The 18,656-nt window shown below is 42.3% G+C and overlaps 1 protein-coding gene across 1 annotated transcript in view; it reads left to right on the top strand.

The window, feature by feature from the left end:
• The first annotated feature begins 3,871 nt into the window (after positions 1–3,871).
• The window catches only part of kek5 (kekkon 5), a 392,502-nt gene continuing 377,717 nt past the window's right edge, over positions 3,872–18,656 (top strand). The window contains exon 1 of the mRNA XM_067143405.2: positions 3,872–4,109. The gene's annotated coding sequence lies outside the window, so the exon portion shown is untranslated. The remainder of the gene's footprint in view (positions 4,110–18,656) is intronic.

Raw genomic sequence — 18,656 nt, 5'->3', positions numbered from 1 at the left:
TACGTCAGCCTCGTGTCAGTAGATTTACTGACACGTAAAAGAACTCCTGCGGGACTAAATTCCGGCACCTCGGCGTCTCCGAAAACCGCAAAAGAGCAGTTAGTGGGACGTAAAGCAAAATAACATTATCATTGTCTCTTGAATAAGGCGCTGTAGGTCATCACTTTACGCGGAGGAGTGTGATAATTATTGTGAATACGTTCCAATGTACTTCCACAAAGTTAGCTAAGACGCTGATGCGCGGGTATATACAGGCGTTACGAAACCGTGGTAAAACTCTTACCGTGGTATTGTCATTAACCTGTTGCACCATTGCTAATACTTGGTTTTGAAACCGCGGTTTCTTGACGCACATTTTTCTCGCTATTGTTCTCCTTGGAAGTAATTCAAAGTAGTATTCAGAAGGCAGTGATGAGTTTGACAGTCACTTGCCTTCACTTTATGAGGAAGGCAGTGATATTTTCGATAGGCATGTGTCCCTAATTTATCCAGTTCCCAGTTGTTGTCTGGAACAGTCAGGTGTCTTTTTATTTCTAGGACGAATATTATTTCAACTTTTTTTTACACTTGTATAAAAAATGTTTTATAATCCTTTTTCTCTTCATCAAAATCATTGCAGTCGTTTTTATCATATCTTATATTACAGCTCCTTATGTATAAGATTAATTAATTTTGTTTCGTTAGGTTAGGTTATCAGTATAGCCGATATAAAAATGAAGGACGAACGAGAGTGCCAAATTTTAGTTCATTTGAAACTGAAATGCTCACTGACTTATAATTATTTCTTGGCGAAACAGGATTATTTCTTCAAGTAGGGAAGAGTCGGTCACCTATATATTGTAACAAGGACGCCACAATCTCTTTCTCTCTGCTTATCATCTTCAAGATACTGTAGATTTAAGACATGTGGAGCCAAATCCATTTTAACGATAAGATCACTGCATTTCGGATGCACACAATGTGAGGTTACATCGCTCACTCATGACCGGTAAACTTTTAAACTTTTAAATCGGATCACGACACTTTTGATGCACGTAATATACAACTTACTCGTGAGGTTATGTAGAGTAGGCCTCCTACGTAGGCCTTAAGCCTCGGTTAGCTGCTGAACTTAATTAAGTACCTTGAACTCATTCTACTATAAATTCTCACTCATTGATTAAGGAAAAAAAATTACCGGTATGATCTTCATAGCAATTCTCTATTGAGTTAGTTGTCGACTTTTGCACTTTTATACGACCGGCATTGATATTCCCCTTTATGTTTCACTGTAGCGGTAAAAGGTGTAGAAAAAAATCTTAAATAATATTCCAAATAAATATTGTTATTAGAGCAGTCTTCCTGTAAAATCAATGCAATTTGTTTTTTATGTCACACCGACACAGATAGGTCTTAAGGTGATGATAGAATGGGATGGGATGGGATGGGATGGGAAAGGCTTAGGAGTGTGAAGGGAGCCATGGCTTTGATTAAGGTACAGCTTCAGCATTTGCCTGGTGTTAAAAATGGGAAACCACGGAAAACCATATTCAGGGCTGCCGACAGTGGGTTTCGAACCCACTGTCTTCCGATGCAAGCTCACAACTCCGCCCCTAACCGCACGGCCAACTCGCCCGGTCCCTGCAAAATCAACCAAAAAGGAGATGCATCGTACTTCACAGGTTGTTTTGTACTGTCTGACTTAAAAATCAAGCAACAGTATCCAAAACGTACGCACAGAAAAACGATTGGCATATATCGGACCTGTACAACGTACGGCCAAATTTATTTTAAATTTTGGCTTGTCTATATGACTGAAATTATTTAGTAATGTTGACTTTACTTCCCACTAACTAATTTGTGATTTTTCGGAGACTCTGAGGTGCCGGAAATTTGTTCCGCAGGGGTTCTTTTACGTGCGAGTAAATCTACCGACACGAGACTGACGTACTACCGGACTGAGCCAGAATCGAACCTGCCGAGTTAGGGTCAGAAGTCCAGCGCTCTACCGTCTGAGCTACTAATCCCGACTGATCGAAATTATGTAATCATCCTGGGGAATATGAAATTAGACGATTTTTTCCTAGCGTTAAATTAATTATTTAAAAGAAATTAAATCATGTTCGTTGGAATATCATCATTCTAAAAGGATATACCGGTACCACGTTTCTTAATTTCTTTCTTTCTTAATCCGTTTACCTTCGTGGGTTGTTTTTTTTCTCTGAATCAGTGAGGAATCCCACCTCTACCGCTTCAAGGGCAGTGTCCTGGAGCGTGAGACTTTGTGTCGGGGGAATACAACTGTAGAGGAGGACCAGTACCTCGCCCAGGCGGCCTGACCTGCTCTGGTGAAGATTGGAAGGGATAGACAAGGAAGACGGAAGGAAGCAGTCGTGGCCTTAAGTTAGATACCATCCCGGCACTGGCTGGAGGAGAAGTGGGAAACCACGGAAAACCACTTCGACGATGCTGAGGTAGGAATCGAACCCCGCCTCTAATCTACCTACCGAGGCTGAGTCGACCCAGTTCCACCCCTCGTACCACTTTTCAAATTTCGTCGCTGAGCCGGGAATCGAACCCGGGTCCCCGGGAATGGGAGCTGATCACAATAACCACTATACCACAGCGACGGACACGTTTCTTACTTTGTCGACAGAATATTCCACCAGAATATCGTTTAACAGTGGGTGGAAAATAGGCCTATAAAAGGCATGTATATCACTTCTAGGTGAGTAATTTGAGGAGAGAACTTCTGTCGATGTGGGAAATATCCTGGAAGTGCAGTGTGATATTTTTAGTAAAATTATAGGTAAACTTTGTGTTCATGTTTAAATAGATTTTATCGAGAAATTTTGTAGCTACTATATATATGTTTTTTTAATTGTTCATAATTTTAATTGCAAGTCTCTAAAATAATTACATTTTCATATTAATTTGTCTTTATCGTAGACCTACTAACAAATTTACTTGTTTAACTGCAGTGGACTAGTTTAAGATTCAAGGTCCGAAGTGATCTACACCTGGGTCAGGTGGTCCGAGTTGAGTTTGGCCTTCAAAGTTCACCAAGTTGTGCAGGCTTGGTATATTTATAGAACTACAGAAGCGTTGAATGGAACTCTATCGCGCCGTGAATCTAATCGTATGCATTTGTTTACTAAATTGTGCGCAATTTGAAGTGTATTTTTTCTTTGCGATTACAACCTGCGATAGCAAAAATGTTATTAGATGTACTGTAGCCGTCCATATATCAGCGATGAACATTGGTGCCTTTCCCGAGCGCTTATTCCTCACCCCGTGTGAACAAGCACCCACCGACTGTGGCCGCCGTCATATTTGTCGCGATTTAAACCGCATGCTCTCTGTTTGTGCCCACTGAGTCACAGTGGTCTCTACGGGTACTTCACCGGCTTGGCTCTTAGAGTGAAATCTACAGCCGCTTAGGAAGGCTGTCCTGAGTGCGAAATCCAGTACTACGTCCGAAGAGTGGCCATAGCAACATCGGGAAAGCGTAACTCTAATATCAAACACACTGGACGACGACTTTGGATTTGTCTTTTTATTTACATTCATTCTTTACTCCGGTCTCCTCTCCTCTCCCCACCTTTCGTCCGCCTCTGCTCCTCAGTGTTCGACGAGTGAAGGCTTGTTCTTTCTTCCACAACACGCGTGCTGCACTCCAGACAAAGATATATTGTCACTGTCATTATTTAAAGCCCTTAACTGAAAACTTATCGCAGGGTCACGTGATACGGTGCAACAGCATTTATTCTTTTCCCTCCTTCTCTGAGTCAATAGGTTAGCTTATGAAGTGACGTCATTGTTGTGAGATTACCAGACTGTAGTGGTGGGGGCAACGCAAGCAAAGCCAGCTGACAACAGAAGTGAAGGCTAGCTGGCAGTGAACAGGCACGGTGTGTAGTGTGTACGATCGGTGAAGCCGTGGTCACAAAGCGAGTTATTTCTCTTGTTGAGAGAGACGAGAGTGCACGTTAGTGTTTAGTGAGCGTGTAGTGGGGCTAGGTTCAAAGCCCGTGACCTGCTATTGTGAGAGTGTATGTGTGTTGTATAGTGAATGCTGTTCTTGTCCTACAGTTGTGTGCCATGAACACGTGACATTTGATTCAATACAGGTAAGTGGGCTGCATTTATGTCATTGTTCCATCTTCACAATGCAAGGGCATACCGGTGATTAGATATCGGCTTACTTGAACTTTCTCCTTCCACGTGTTTAGCTCCCCTAAACTTGAACTCCCATTTTAAAGATTTTGAAACATTTATTGACGTGGCTATAGATTGGTGGTGTTTTTACGAGAAATGTTAGTACAGTGAGGAAATTGTTATTAATTAAACATCAGTGTTCATGTTCAAGAAGAAATCAAAAAGGAAAACGATCCTACAGGTTACTGTTCAATAGAGTCTTGGTCTTAAAACAGATACCTGTTGCATTCGTCACTGCTGTTTGGAATGGTCAAAGTCAGTAGCGTAGCCAGGATGGACGGATGGGGTGGGGGTGGGAGGGATTTGATAGAACATAATGAAAGTGCTCGTGCGTATGTAGCGCGCGCATGCATGACTGTCATAAGCACACTGATGTTGATATTCAGATTGCAATACCGGTAAATTACAAAATCATACATTAAAATAGAGAAGAAGAAAAATATGATCAAAGTGAATAGTTTTACGGCGAGTGGTATGTTCAGATTGCAGTCTAAAATCCAACTTTCGAGGCTTCATAGTGAATATATTCAAGAGGTCTGTTGGCTTTACAAATTTGTCTCTGTGAATATTCGAAAGAGCCAACCCTTGTGCGTCGACTCTCACTTGTTTATTGTCTTCTGTTTCTTTTCTTCTGTAAAAATTTGTGGGGTGGGGGTGGGTGGGAGTGTAAACCCCAGTAATCCCTGCTTGGCTACGCTTCTCATCCAAGTGCACTTACGAAGGAAGTCATCGTTATTTTATTTTTATTTTTACAATTGGCTTTATGCCGCACCGACACAGATAGGTCTTAATGGCGATGATGGGAAGGAAGTGGCGACCTACCCGAATACTTAAAAATTTATAAGGAAAATTATACGCTACTTAGCAGTAACAGCGTACCGAGTGAGTTGGCTTCGCGGTGTGGGTCACGTAGCTGTGACCTTACATTTGGGAGATAGTGGGTTCGAACCCCACTGTCAGCAGTCCTGAAGATGGTTTTCCCATTTTCACATCAGGCATATGACGGGGTGTACCTTAATTAAAGTCAGCAACGTTCTTTTCTTCTTTTTTCTTTTTTCATTCCTGGCTCTGCCCTATCCCATCGTCGCCATTAGACCTCTGTGTCAGTGCGACGTAAAACAAACAGCAAACATTAGGAACGATGTAAGAGGAGGGAGTTCAAAATGTTGTCTTCGCCAAACTTTACTTTAGGATCGTTTTGTGTTCTTAAGAAAGAAATGAGAGAGAGAGATAAAGGGCTTTCGTATGATAGCCCCGGGAGCACTCGAACTGAGCGAAATATGTTACCGGCGCACACAAACTGAGCGAAATATGTTACCGGCGCACACGAACTGAGCGAATTCTTCCTGCCTCAACTAAACCCTAACACTCGAATAGAGCGACTTGCTGTCCAGGTAAAGAACACACCTGGCCTTGCTGCGTAGACGACTAACCTCCCCCACCTCCACCCCAACACCATCATCACCTGTCAATCAGTCCTGTTGGGTCACACTTGTCATTAATTGTTATACCACAAAATAAGTCTCTTTGAATTCACTTAAATTTGTTATATTGAAAATAATTTCACAGTATTACAGTTAGTGCAATTTGCGACCTACAGAACTAATAACGTTTGTGAAAGTTTTCACGCGCCCTTCAATGCATCGTGTGATTCCTCGCATCCCAATATTTTTGTGTTTTTTGAAGAACTTCAGAAGAAGTGAAACAGACATCTACATAAACATAAACAGTGTCTGGAATGGAGCTTCTTCAAGGGCAGACAAGAAAACCAAAAATTAGCAAGATTTTATTTAAACAAAATCCATCAACTTGAAAATAGTGAGAGTTTTACAACTGAGTTTTCGTCGCACTGACACAGATAAGTCTTACGGCAACGATGGGATAAGAAAGCGCTAGGAGTGGTAAGAAAGCGGCCTTAAATAAGGTACAGCCCCGGAATTTGCCTGGTGTGAAAATGGGAAACCACGGAAAACCATCTTTAGGGTAGCCGACAGTGGGGTTCGAACCCATTATCTCCCAAATGCCAAGCTCACAGCTGCGTGACATAAGACCTCACTGTGTCGGTGCGACGTAAAGCACATTCTAAAAAAAAAGTATACGAATATACTGGAAACCAAGGCTCCAGAGTTATTGCAGTAAGAAGTCCTCAAATTCCACAGACTTCAAACAGGATTAGTTGTAGCAGTTTTCAGAATGAATTTCTGCTTCAGAATCCAAAGTTATGGGCCAAAACGAAACTGTGTTAGCCTACTTAGTGAAATTAACAGTGCACAAAATCATATGACTGTACCGGTGCGGGTTGTTGTTCATTTGGTAGAATTCAGTCTCGTACTAGTGTGTGTGTGTGTGTGTGTGTGTGTGTGTGTGTGTAAGAGCTTCATCCTGATAGTACTTAGGTATTTTAAACAGATTTTACTGTTCTATACAGCATATATTAAATTATTATTTTCCGTTTCGATTTCAGTCAAGTGCATTATACAGTATAATAGGTAAGAAAGCCTTTGTTCCTCTTATGTTTACATAGATGTGTCTTATAAGATTAAAAGAGTAATTTCAATCTAACAAAATTGCCGGACGCTAGTTATTCGATTTCGTTTATATAACTTTCCATGCATCGAGGGCAATGATTTATATGGCATACTGTAGATAATTAACTCCATTAAATTCCTACGCCTACTTTTGCATCTAATTAAGTTTCTTATAGTTACTGTGAGGTGCACTTGATTCAGTTTCACGGTCGTTGTATACGGATAATAAGCGAGCATGTGTTCTGTGAGATGGCAGTTTTCTCCACTGTTGTTACACCGTTCTTGCTGACGATGTACTCTGCAAGTAAAATAAGGAGTTTATTTGTTCGTTCTGCTCGGTGAATGCAGGCTTCTTTCCCACGTGTTCGAAGACCTGTTGCTAGCTTGCTTGCCTGTCGTATCCCAGCTTCGTAGAATCAATTTCTACATCTCATGTCCGGCTTCTTCTCAGAAAGGAACTGTAGTAAATCACGTAGTGATCCCAGTTTTTCAGGGGCCGCGTTTCCTGATAGACTTCAGAATTGTAAACATATCGTACACTTGTAGACAGCATATAGAAAAATGATGATTCGTTCCGATTTCAGTCGAGTGTATGTTTGCAATAGAAGGCCTAATGGTATTGGTATTGCGTACAACTATCTACTTTTACGTCCGGCTCCATGGCTAAATGGTTAGCGTGCTGGCCTTTGGCCACAGGAGTCCCGGGTTCGATTCCCGGCAGGGTCGGGAATTTTAACCGTAATTGGTTAATTTCGCTGGCACGGGGGCTGGGTTTATGTGTCTTCATCATCATTTCATCCTCATCACGGCGCGCAGGTCGCCTACGGGTGTCAAATAAAAAGACCTGCATCTGGCGAGCCGAACTTGTCCTCGGACACTCCCGGCACTAAAAGCCATACGCCATTTCATTTTCATCTACTTTTACAATTTTCGGAGACGCCGAGGTGCCTACATTTCGTCCTGCAGATGTTCTTTTACGTACCTATCTATTTACCGCCAATAGGCGGTTTGTGCCGGGATCGAACCCACCTACTAGCACTCAGAAGCCGAGTACTCTGCAGTTTGTCTTGTTTCTATTAAATCGCCCGGGTCGAACCCCACAGTCGGCAGTCCTGAAGATGGATTTCCGTGGTTTCCCATTTTCACACGAGGCATATGCTGGGGTTTTACCGACCACGGCCGATTCCATTCCACTCCTAGCCCTTTCATATACCATCGTCGCCATGAGACCTATCTGTATCGGTGCGACGTAAAGCAGCTTGAAAAAAAATTAGATAGCTCCAAAGGTTGGTTGGGTCCTCAAAATGCAACCACTCTTTGCTTTGTGATTTTTAGAAAGAGTCCAAAATCTTAAAAGTGGTGTTGACGAGATACACAAAGTACGAAGTAGTGTGGACAGTAGTTCACTTCTCCGTCTTGTTTCCCCCTGAGGCTTTAAACTTGGAAGTATGGGGTGGCATCTGCGGAACCACAAAATTAGTTTAGCTTTGTTGTCATTTACGCCACGCTCCTCAGTGTCGTATTTCCTATCTGCAGTGTTACCCGTCATACCAACACCCGAAAATCCGTCGAAATGAGACCTATCTCTAAACGGTTTCTATATATATAAAGGGGCCGATGACCTTCGATGTTAGGCCCTTAAAACAACAAGCATCATCATATATGTAAATGCAGACATCTTTACTTACCGATGTCTATTAAAGTAAGAATTCATCAACTGCCTCTAGTTCCGCAGTTGATGTGCTGGGTTGATCTACTTTGCGGGACAAAATTCCGGCACATCGGCGTCTCCGAAAACCGTCAATGTAGTTAGTGGAACGTAAAAGCAATAACATTATTATTATTATTATTATTATTATTATTATTATTATTATTATTATTATTATTATTATTGACCTATTTTGAAGTTCTCTGCCATCGGCCAATTTGGTTGAGAACTTTTTCTGGCAGGGCATAATAATGACATTCTCTCACAGTGAGGATTGAATTCATTGCGTTAGTTTCAAGCCTATTTCTGAGGGTTATTTTCATTTTATTGAGCATGCCAAACGCGATTTAATTCGAAATAATTTCCACCAGAAAATACGTCAAATCTTCTCACTGTCCGGCTTGAAATTTTGTCAGTTTTGACGTAAATTTCGTCAGGTTGGCAATACTGCCCATCTTTCCTCCCTTGATTAACTTTTGTTTTCTTCTAACTGTGGCAGTAATACATTTTCATACACGTCTTTACGCTTCTCTTTCTCCTGTCCATACCTTTAATATTCGAAGGTTCGGACCTCTTCCATTTTTTTCCTAGCGTTTGTCAGTCACTAACTCGGGTACACTAGGTTTTCGACGACAATGGAATAGGGAAGGGTTTTCTCTGGCATGGAAGCAACCGTGGCTTGAACTAATGTACAGCCCCAGCATTGGCCCGATGTGAACGTGGAAAACCACAGGAAACAGTCTTCAGGGCTACTGAGTGTAGGACTCGAACCCATAATTTCCTGAATACAAGAATGCATTTTCTTCCGCGTTAGCAAAAGTTTACGAACACACCCTATATCGGCATGTGTTCGAACGCACAGAAATTATCATCAGTGACACCCAACATGGCTTCAGACCGGGGAAATCGACAACGACAAATCTGTTGGAGTTCACTCATGAAGTATCTGCAGCCATGGATACAGGAGGCCAAGTTGATGTAGGTTTCGCAGATTTTAGAAAAGCATTCGATAAAGTTGATCACGATGCACTTTTAAATAAATTGGTTTATTATGGACTCTCTCACAGCTTAATCAAATTATTTGCATCATATCTCTCTGATAGACAATTTGTGTCATATAAAGGATTTGAATCTCTGAGTATTACAATACTCGATCTGCTGTCCCACAGGACTCAAATCTTAGACCATTACTCTTCTTACTACTTACTAATGAAAAATGAAAACCCACAACCTGTTTTCCAGTCATTGACCGGGTCAGGGATATAATGAATGAAGCAGATATAGGCTGTTAGTACGATGGGGTCGCGACTCCCAAAGTGATTTATTAATGAATGATAGATGCTATGAAATGAGAATGGAGAGTGTTGCTGGAATGAAAGATGACTGGGGAAAACCGGAGTACCCGGAGAAAAACCTGTCCCGCCTCCGCTTTTTCCAGCACAAATCTCACATGGAGTGACCGGGATTTGAACCACGGTATCCAGCGGTGAGAGGCCGACGCGCTGCCGTCTGAGCCACGGAGGCTCCCTACTACTTACTGATGATCTTTCTAAATGCATACAGTATTCAAACATATTGCTATTCGCAGACGATGTAAAAATTTTCAAAACCATTCAGTCACAGGAAGACGGTAGATTTCCTCAGAAAGACCTCAATAGCATATCACATTGAAGCGTTATTAAGTTAGATTTTAACATTAACAAGTGTCATGTAATGGTATTTTCCAGAAATAAAAATAAAATGAGTCACTCGAATAATATTTGGAATACTAATCTGTCATCAGTGAATTCCATCAAGGATCTTGGTGTGCATTTTGACGCTCTCTCTACACATAAACGAAGTTAATGCAGATACTTAGTGTTAAAATTTATTAAGAGATGCACACGTGACTACACAAATCCCGAGGCAGTAAAGCTATTATACAACTTCTTTGTAAGAAGTCGGTTAAAATATGCATCGACCATTTGTAATCCCAGCTTTAAACTATATGAAAACAAAGTTGAAATGGTGCAAAACAAATTTCTTGCATACCTTACGTACAAAATAACTAATAATTACGCTAAATTTGATTCGTATGATGATTTAATGAAACAACTTTGCTATAAGTCCTTAGCACATAGACGAGTAATTGCAGTTCTTCTATTTGTCAAAAAATATTTAACAGTCTTATTGGTAGTCCTAACTTGCTCTCTCTGTTCAACTTATCTGTCCCTAATCCAAAGCATATTACTTTCTACTGCTCTAGATCAAGAACCCAACAACATAGCAATTCACTAGTATTAAACTCAATGAAAATATTTAATAGATATAGCAATGAGTAGAGATAGATATATTTGCAACTACATACACTTCCATAGAAGAACAATGTAAACAAAAATTGTTTTCTGTTCTAAGTTAATATCCCACTTTGCTGACTCTTATTGTTAAGCTCATAAGTGTAAAATAGTTCTCTTTTTAGGGTCTAGTAATACCATCTCAGGGCCGATGACCTTCGATGTTAGGCCCCTTAAAACAACAAGCAGTAATACCATCTACCTCATCATCATCATCATTATTACCTTCGATAACATCACTACCATCTTGTATAATTACAGTATTAATGCGGCTTTAAAGCCGTTAGTAAATCATTTTAATTGCAATATATTAAATACCGTACCTTGTTATACTATGTGCATATGTAACTGAATATTTGTAATATAATGTTACTGAAGAAAAGTGTATTTTTGTTTCATTTATGACTTCATTTTACAAGGATTTTCGTAAGAGGTCCGTGGTGTAGGGGTAGCTTGCATGCCTCTTACCCGGAGGCCCCGGCTTCGATTCCCGGCCAGGTCAAGGATTTTTACCTGGACCTGAGAGCTGGTTCGAGGTCCACTCAGCCTACGTGATTAGAATTGAGGAGCTATTGACGGTGAGATAGCGGCCCCGGTCTCGAAAGTCAAGAATAACGGCCGAGAGCATTCGACATGCCGACCACACAACACCTCGCAATCTGCAGGCCTTCGGGCTGAGCAGTGGTCGCTTGGTAGGCCAAGACTCTTCAAGGGCTGTAGTGCCATGGGGTTTGGTTTAGTTCCATAAGAGATAATATACTAATTTTAATTTGATATTTTTTATCTAATGTAATAGTATATGTGTTTCGCATCATTAGGTTTACACCTGTCTGAAGCACAATAAATAAATAAATAAATAAATAAATAAATAAATAAATAAATAAATAAATAAAGTCACTAAGAGGACGAAATGTCGCTGCGATTCTCGCCATTGCAATGTTATCCTGGTCATCAAACAAGTGGTTTAGAAATCAATACATACGAGTCAATTAATGTACATTTGACCATCTAGAGACCGAAAATGAGGCGTAGGCTTGGAGTAATCACGTGTAAGGGGGATGAGAGGAACAGATGTCCCTGCGGCGCTACTCCAGACAACAAACAGGCAGGAGGGGTCGTTACAAGCACGTGAGTCGCTTTGTTGGCGGCACGTCCGGATGGTCATCGGCTTTCTTGATTGTACCTCCGTGAGATGTTTTCATGTCGTGCACCCTTAAGGGTCCATCTCTAATTTTATTCATTGCTACCCAATGAGTTGGCCGTACTTGGAAGGATTTACGGGGAGGGAGTTGAAAATATGGGTTTCGTCAAACTTCATATTTAGGATTTAACACTCCTCCACTTCTGACTAAAACAATGAAGTTTTTATGGTTTACTTTATTCTTGTCATCCGAGGGTTCGGCTCTTTAGCTGAATGATGATCATACTGACCTTCGGTTCACAAGGCCCCGGTTTCAGTTTCCGGCCGGACCAAGGATTTTAACTCCTTATGATTAATTCCTTTGGTTCCGACCCCTTATGGGTGGGGACGCAGATGAAGAATACATCCACGGCATCTCCCGTCTGTCGTAAGAGACGAATAAAATGGACCCCTTTGGAGAGTGTGTTGGCGACCACGGGGCCCTTAGCTGAGCCCTGGCATTGTTTCCACTTACTTGTGCGAGGATCATCACTTTCGTCTATCCTGTCCGACCTCCCTTGGTCAACAGTTGCTATTTTCCGACCCGGACAGTATTACAGCATTCGAGGCCTAGAGAGTCTCATTTTCACACCCTTCGTGGCCCTTGCCTTTCTTTGTCCGGTCACTTCACTTTTCGGAGTGTCGGATCACTTTCTCTCTCTCTCTCTCTCTCTCTCTCTCTCTCTCTCTCTGACCCCCTGTGGGTGGCCGATGCAGATGAAAAATACACGCACGGTATCCCCTGCCACTCGTAAGAAGCGACTAAAAGGGGCGACCAAGGGGTGATTGAATTAGAACCATGAGACTACTTGTGATTAATACTATCACGCGTGGAACACCATGGGTCGCCTTTACTTGCGAGTAGTACTACTATGTGAGGTACACAATAGGTTTGTGATTAGTAGCAACAGTGGGTGGATCACTATGGGTTTACAGTACCCGTGATTAGCACCACACCGGGCGAGTTGGCCGTGCGGTTAGGAGCGCGCAGCTGTGAGCTCGCATCCGGGAGATAGTGGGTTCGAACCCCGCTGTCGGCAGCCCTGAAAATGGTTTTCCGTGGTTTCCCATTTTCACACCAGGCAAATGCTAGGGCTGTACCTTAATTAAGGCCACGGCCGCGTCCTTGCCATTCCTAGGCCTTTCCTGTCCCATCGTCGCCATAAGACCTATCTGTGTCGGTGCGACGTAAAACAAATAGCAAAAATAAAGTCTTCTGTGCGTCCGAATACTCGCCACCTTATTGATTGTCGGATACGTTTGAACACTCCAGGCATTACACGTATTCGATGGCAACCTAGTTCCACACCCTGGCGAAGTATTGCGATGTCGGCAACGACATGTCTGACTCCAAACTTAATTCTAAATGAGAACTATCCCTCCATTCGAGCTAATATGCTTTTGCTGGCAGGACCTAGTGTTTACAGTGCACTATGTCTTCTAGTATGGGCTAAAGCAATTTTGTTACTTTCATTGATCTGTCTCTGTCTTATCCTTGGCTTTGACAATATGAAAGTGACTGAGGTATGAGCGATGCTAATAATGCCATTCCTTCTGCAGCCAGTCCCTGCTATCAATGGTGTGAAAATGTCGCTCATAGGTTCGGTTGGTGCATGCATTTCAGTGAGCTTGGCAGACTGATATGTAATAGCAACTTCTGGCTCGGTGAGGAAAGCAACGGGAAACTACCTCACTCCTCATTTCCCTGGTACGCCTCTTCAGTGATGCCTAGGCCATCTATGACAACTGATGGCAGAGCTGTTGAGGATCCAACCAGTCTTAGGGCTGAAGATTGTACATACAACTAGCTCGTAAACGGTCGACCATAGGACATGTGTTCATACTTCATGGAGACTTTTTGTATGGTTTTGGACGTCGGCGGTTGCAGAGTAGGCTTCGGCCTACAAGTGGCCACGGCTTTACCGTGGCTCTACGCCTCTGTATTCCGGAGGCGGAGAGGGGTTGGTCCCTAGCGTCGGCTGTCCTGAGAATGGTTTTCCATTCTCCTGCACTACAGCGAATGCCGGGACGGTTCTTCGTATAGGCCACGAGCGCCAAACCCCTCACCTTTTCCGAGCATCTCCTTCGCCGTAACAAATCTCCTGGCCGGAGAGATGGCGTCACCGTCAAAGCGGCCCGCTTCCCCATTCAGGAGAGGAATGAAAACATTTTAGTTCTAGTAGTATTCTGGATGTACTATTCAGACACCCTCTCCCGGTTACTTTCCGCATGTTTGGGAACACACTGTATAGTGGTCTTGACAGTGTGAGGGATTCTCATTACCACTGTGAAAGCATCTGTTTTCAAACAACTTTCAATTAAAACACGTCCAATAACTCCGAATGAGCAATATCCTGAGATACTGGCAAGTGAACTGTATCTTTGTATCCTTGTGTTTTAATGGTTTTCCGTGGTTTCCCATTTTCACACCAGGAAAATGCTGGGGATGTACCTTAATTAAAACCATAGCCGATTCCTTCCGGCTCCTAGGCCTTTCCTGTCCCATCGTCGCCGTAAGATCTGTGTCGGTGCGACGTAAAGCAACATGTAAAAATGGTCCAAATGTCAAAATCTGTCGATTTAGGTCTTTATGACTGTCTGAATATTTTCAGAAAATATTATTGCTCCCTCTTCAGCTTGTACTAATACTTTCCAGGAATACAGCCTACTCTTGATTTTCATACATGTTTGGAGTTAGAATAAGTGGCCCATTGTCGCAATACTATTACAGCCATTGGTAGTGTTTGGAGGCCATGTCATGATTCATGAAACTCTGAATATAGCAGTGGGCGCCTGCTTCAGGCAGCATATCAGTCATGACTATCATGACTCATTCTCTTCCAATTGTAGCTGGTCCACTTTTATATCCAAAGTTTTGTTGGAAATTAGAGGTTAGTGCTTCCTTACTACAACTCATTTTAAAATCCTTACCACCACCCCTCCCCCGCGTGGGTGAGGGACGCAGACGAAGAATACACCCACGGTATCCCCTACTTGTCGTAAGAGGTGACTAAAAGGGGCGACCAAGGGATGATGAAATTAGAACCATGAGATTACTTGTGAATAGAACCATTACGTGACGAACACCATGGAACGACGTTACTTGAATTAGTACCACTATGTGAGGAACACCATGGGTCTGCGTTGCTTTCGAGTGATGCCTGGGTCTGCATTGCTTTAGAGTGATGCCCTTATGTGAGGAACACCATAGGTCTGCATTGCTTGCGAATGGTCGCCTTATGTGAGGAACACCATGGGTATGTGTTGCTGCAGTGGTGCTACTCTGTAACACACCATGGGTCTGCATTATCTGTGATTAGTATTACCATCAGAGGAACACCACGAGTCTACGTTACCTGTGATTAGTACCATCCTAGGAGGAACACCATGGTTCTGCTTTACCAGTGATAAGTAATATTATGAGTGGCCGATGAATAGGATTTTATACACCATTTTTATAATAAGTATCATCTCAGAAAAGAAGGCATTGTGAATTGGATCCACTGATTGTTTTGGATTTATGGCCATTTCCTCATCATCATTTGCTTTATATTTTAGTCAGTGGATACATTTTGAAGTGTTAATTATCGTTTCATTTCGTTGCACCTCATGCCATTAGGGCCGATGACCTAGCTGTTAGACCCCTTTAAACAACAAATATTATTATTATTATTATTATTATTATTATTTATTGTATGTTGGGTATTCAGCCCAAAGGCTGGTTTAATCATCTAAAGCTCCACCAACAGCTGTCATAGATAGCCTAAGTGTCACTAAAGAGGCATACTAGGGAAATGAGGAGTGAGGTAGTTTCCCGTCGCTTTCCTCACCGAGTCAGAAGTTATTACATTTCAGTCTGCCATGCCCACTGATATGCATGCACCAACTGACCCTATGAGCGATATTTTCACACCATTCATAACAGGGACTGGCTACATAAGGATTATTATTATTATTATTATTATTATTATTATTATTATTATTATTTAAAATCCTTGTGCTAGCCAGAGTTTTCGAATAAGGGGCAAATACACCCACATCACAGCCAATGGTGTTTACAGACAATCAAATATAGCGATATATTTGATTTCTCTCAACTACGAATTCCCTGCCTTAAAAAATCCGCCGATCCGGGCTGGAATTGAGCGCCCGGTCTACAAAAAGCTAGTTTGCTGGCCCTTCGATCTTCAGTCCTTCCACCGTTTACTTGATCGGGCCTGTACGCTTTCTATCAGTTACAGTCCCCCAGGAGCACACAATTGGTTTTTGGGTCAGATAGTTGCTAAATTGTTGTCCGACTACTTGGCTGAATGGTTCGAGTTGAGGCCTTCGGTTCAGAGGGTGCCGGATTCGATTGCCAGCCGGGTCGGAGATTTTAATTGCGTTTGAATATTTATTCTGGCTCTGGGACTGGGTGTTTGTGTTTGTCCCAACACACTCTTTCTTTAGATTCAGACAACACACCACACTACCAACCACAAGAGAAACATGCAATAATGATTACATCCCTCTACATAGGGTTGTTGTCAGGTTCGCACCCGCGACCCCGCAGTTGTCGGAAAAGCGGTAGAAAAATAAGATAGCTGCTAAACTGTTGTCCTCTATAACCATCCGTAAATTCGTGGTAGATTCGGAGGTCGAACTTGAGCGTAGTGGACGGATGCTTGCTACGTTTGGTGCTTTTTCAAGACCACTAAAAATCCCAATAATGTTTGATCGGACCTTGTTTCTAGGCCACAGCTTCAGACACTTATTGAATGGATGAAGGAGCTCGATGTTTTGTCACAGAGGCTCCTTGGTTGTCTGATCTCGGAATAGCAGCATTCCATTTCTGCAGTTCTAGCCTGTTGCGTGAATTGGACTGAAAGCTTCTTGTTTTTGTTCAGCTACAGAAGAAAAGGCTTGACGCTGTCCTTCAAAGGAAGCATTGAACTTGGCTCGCTCTTTTCTCGCCTGTGCATGCCCTCTCTTCGGACGTCTCGAATTTCAGGTCTCTTAGCAGGTCAAGTGAGGATCTCACTCCATGAGTAGCGTGACTTAATCCTAGCTCTAGTTGAGAATTAGGAGTGCTTAACCCCAGTGATAGAATCGATTGTACCATTAATTTTGAGAATTTTTATCACATTTTTACCGAGGGCGGGCTGCGGGAGTTTTGCTGCCCTGTGCGATACTAGCAAATGCCACCCTTCCCCCTTTCACCCAGACATTTTTATCCACAGGGCCAGTCTTCCAGTGATTACTACGTTCAGTATTTATTCGAGCACGTAATCATAAAACATAACCAATTCTAAAAAGTAATATAAAACACAACTCAGAATATAAAACTTTCAGAAATGACTGTAATATCACAGACAATACACTTTATTTTCTACTAGTTCAACCACCCGTCGCCAAATCACCTATTTCTATGTTTTTTTTTAATAACTAGTCATCGGTGCGAAAGATCTCGGTGTGGCCAACTTGCTGGGAGATTGAGTCCATACGAGGACAAGCCAGCATCATGCAATTACTCGTGATGGAGAGCTGTCAGTCTCGTATATCACACGTGAGACTACTTATAATTTCATCATATCGTTACGAATAAAACTCCGCCTGTTTCATTACTCCAATTTATTTCAGGTCTAGCAAATGCACCCGTGCTTCGCTACGGTATTCTACACTTTATACGGATATCAAAGTAAATTACTGCACATGCAGTGAATAAGACTTTTTAAAATTGCATTTCTCTTAGCTTTATCCGACAAACAGCTTGGGGAGGTCCCCATACGTTGTTTCCAGTATAAAGTGTGAATTGCGGAGTTGTGATGATAACGGCAGGCTCAGTTGCCTACTGCCATTCGCAATGGTGTTGGGAAGTTTACATTATAATGGCATGTCACATTGCCTAATGCGGGATCCCAATCGATTTGGAAAGTTTTCGTTATAATCGCAGGCCCCCTTTCCTACTTCCAGATAGATTACAATTGAAGAGTTTTTATTATAATGGCCGGCAGCTTCCCTACTGCCATTCAAAATGAAGTTGTTCTGTTGTCATTATAATGGCAGGCCCCTTTTCCCAATGCCAGCCAGCTTACTGCCAGTCACACCGAGCTGGTGAGTTTCCATTAAAATAGCAGCCCACTATGCCTAATGCCAGTCGCATTTTAGATGGGTACATTTGTTCATTATGGCGGGCACCCTTGCCCACAGCCAGACACAATCGGGTAGGGGAGTTTTTAACAAAATTGCACGCTCCCTTGCCTTCTGCAAGTGAAACCGAGAAGGGAATTATTCTTTACAATGGTGAGCTTATACAGGGTGTAACTAAATATATTGGAAAAGCTCCGGGGATTCTATAGAGGACCTGACAACAGTCAGAACATGTCCTGTAAACATATGATTTATTCGCTTTCGTTTCCGTGTTACAGGCATTGTTTGTGGTGTGCATAACACAGACCACTTCACTATGCAGGTTGGTCATTTGTGTCGATAAAGTGTAATTTACTACTTACAGATCTCTACAGAAGGTGCTCAAAGTGGCTACCACGAGCTGTAATGCGCCGCATCATTGACTGTCTCACTCGTTCCCTTATTCCAGGCGTCTGTCGTATCTGCCGACACCCTTGCTCTATTCTCTGACGCAGCATTTTCACGTTATGAATAGGTGTGACATACACAATGGCCTTCAAATGACCCCATAAATAGAAGTCTAATGGATTGAGATCGGGAGA

The sequence above is a fragment of the Anabrus simplex genome, chromosome 3 (genome assembly GCF_040414725.1).
Source record: "Anabrus simplex isolate iqAnaSimp1 chromosome 3, ASM4041472v1, whole genome shotgun sequence".
In the NCBI taxonomy this organism is placed as follows: Eukaryota; Metazoa; Arthropoda; class Insecta; order Orthoptera; family Tettigoniidae; genus Anabrus; species Anabrus simplex.
The sequence above is the reverse complement of the archived record's forward strand: the minus strand, read 5'-3'. Positions and strand labels throughout refer to the sequence as shown.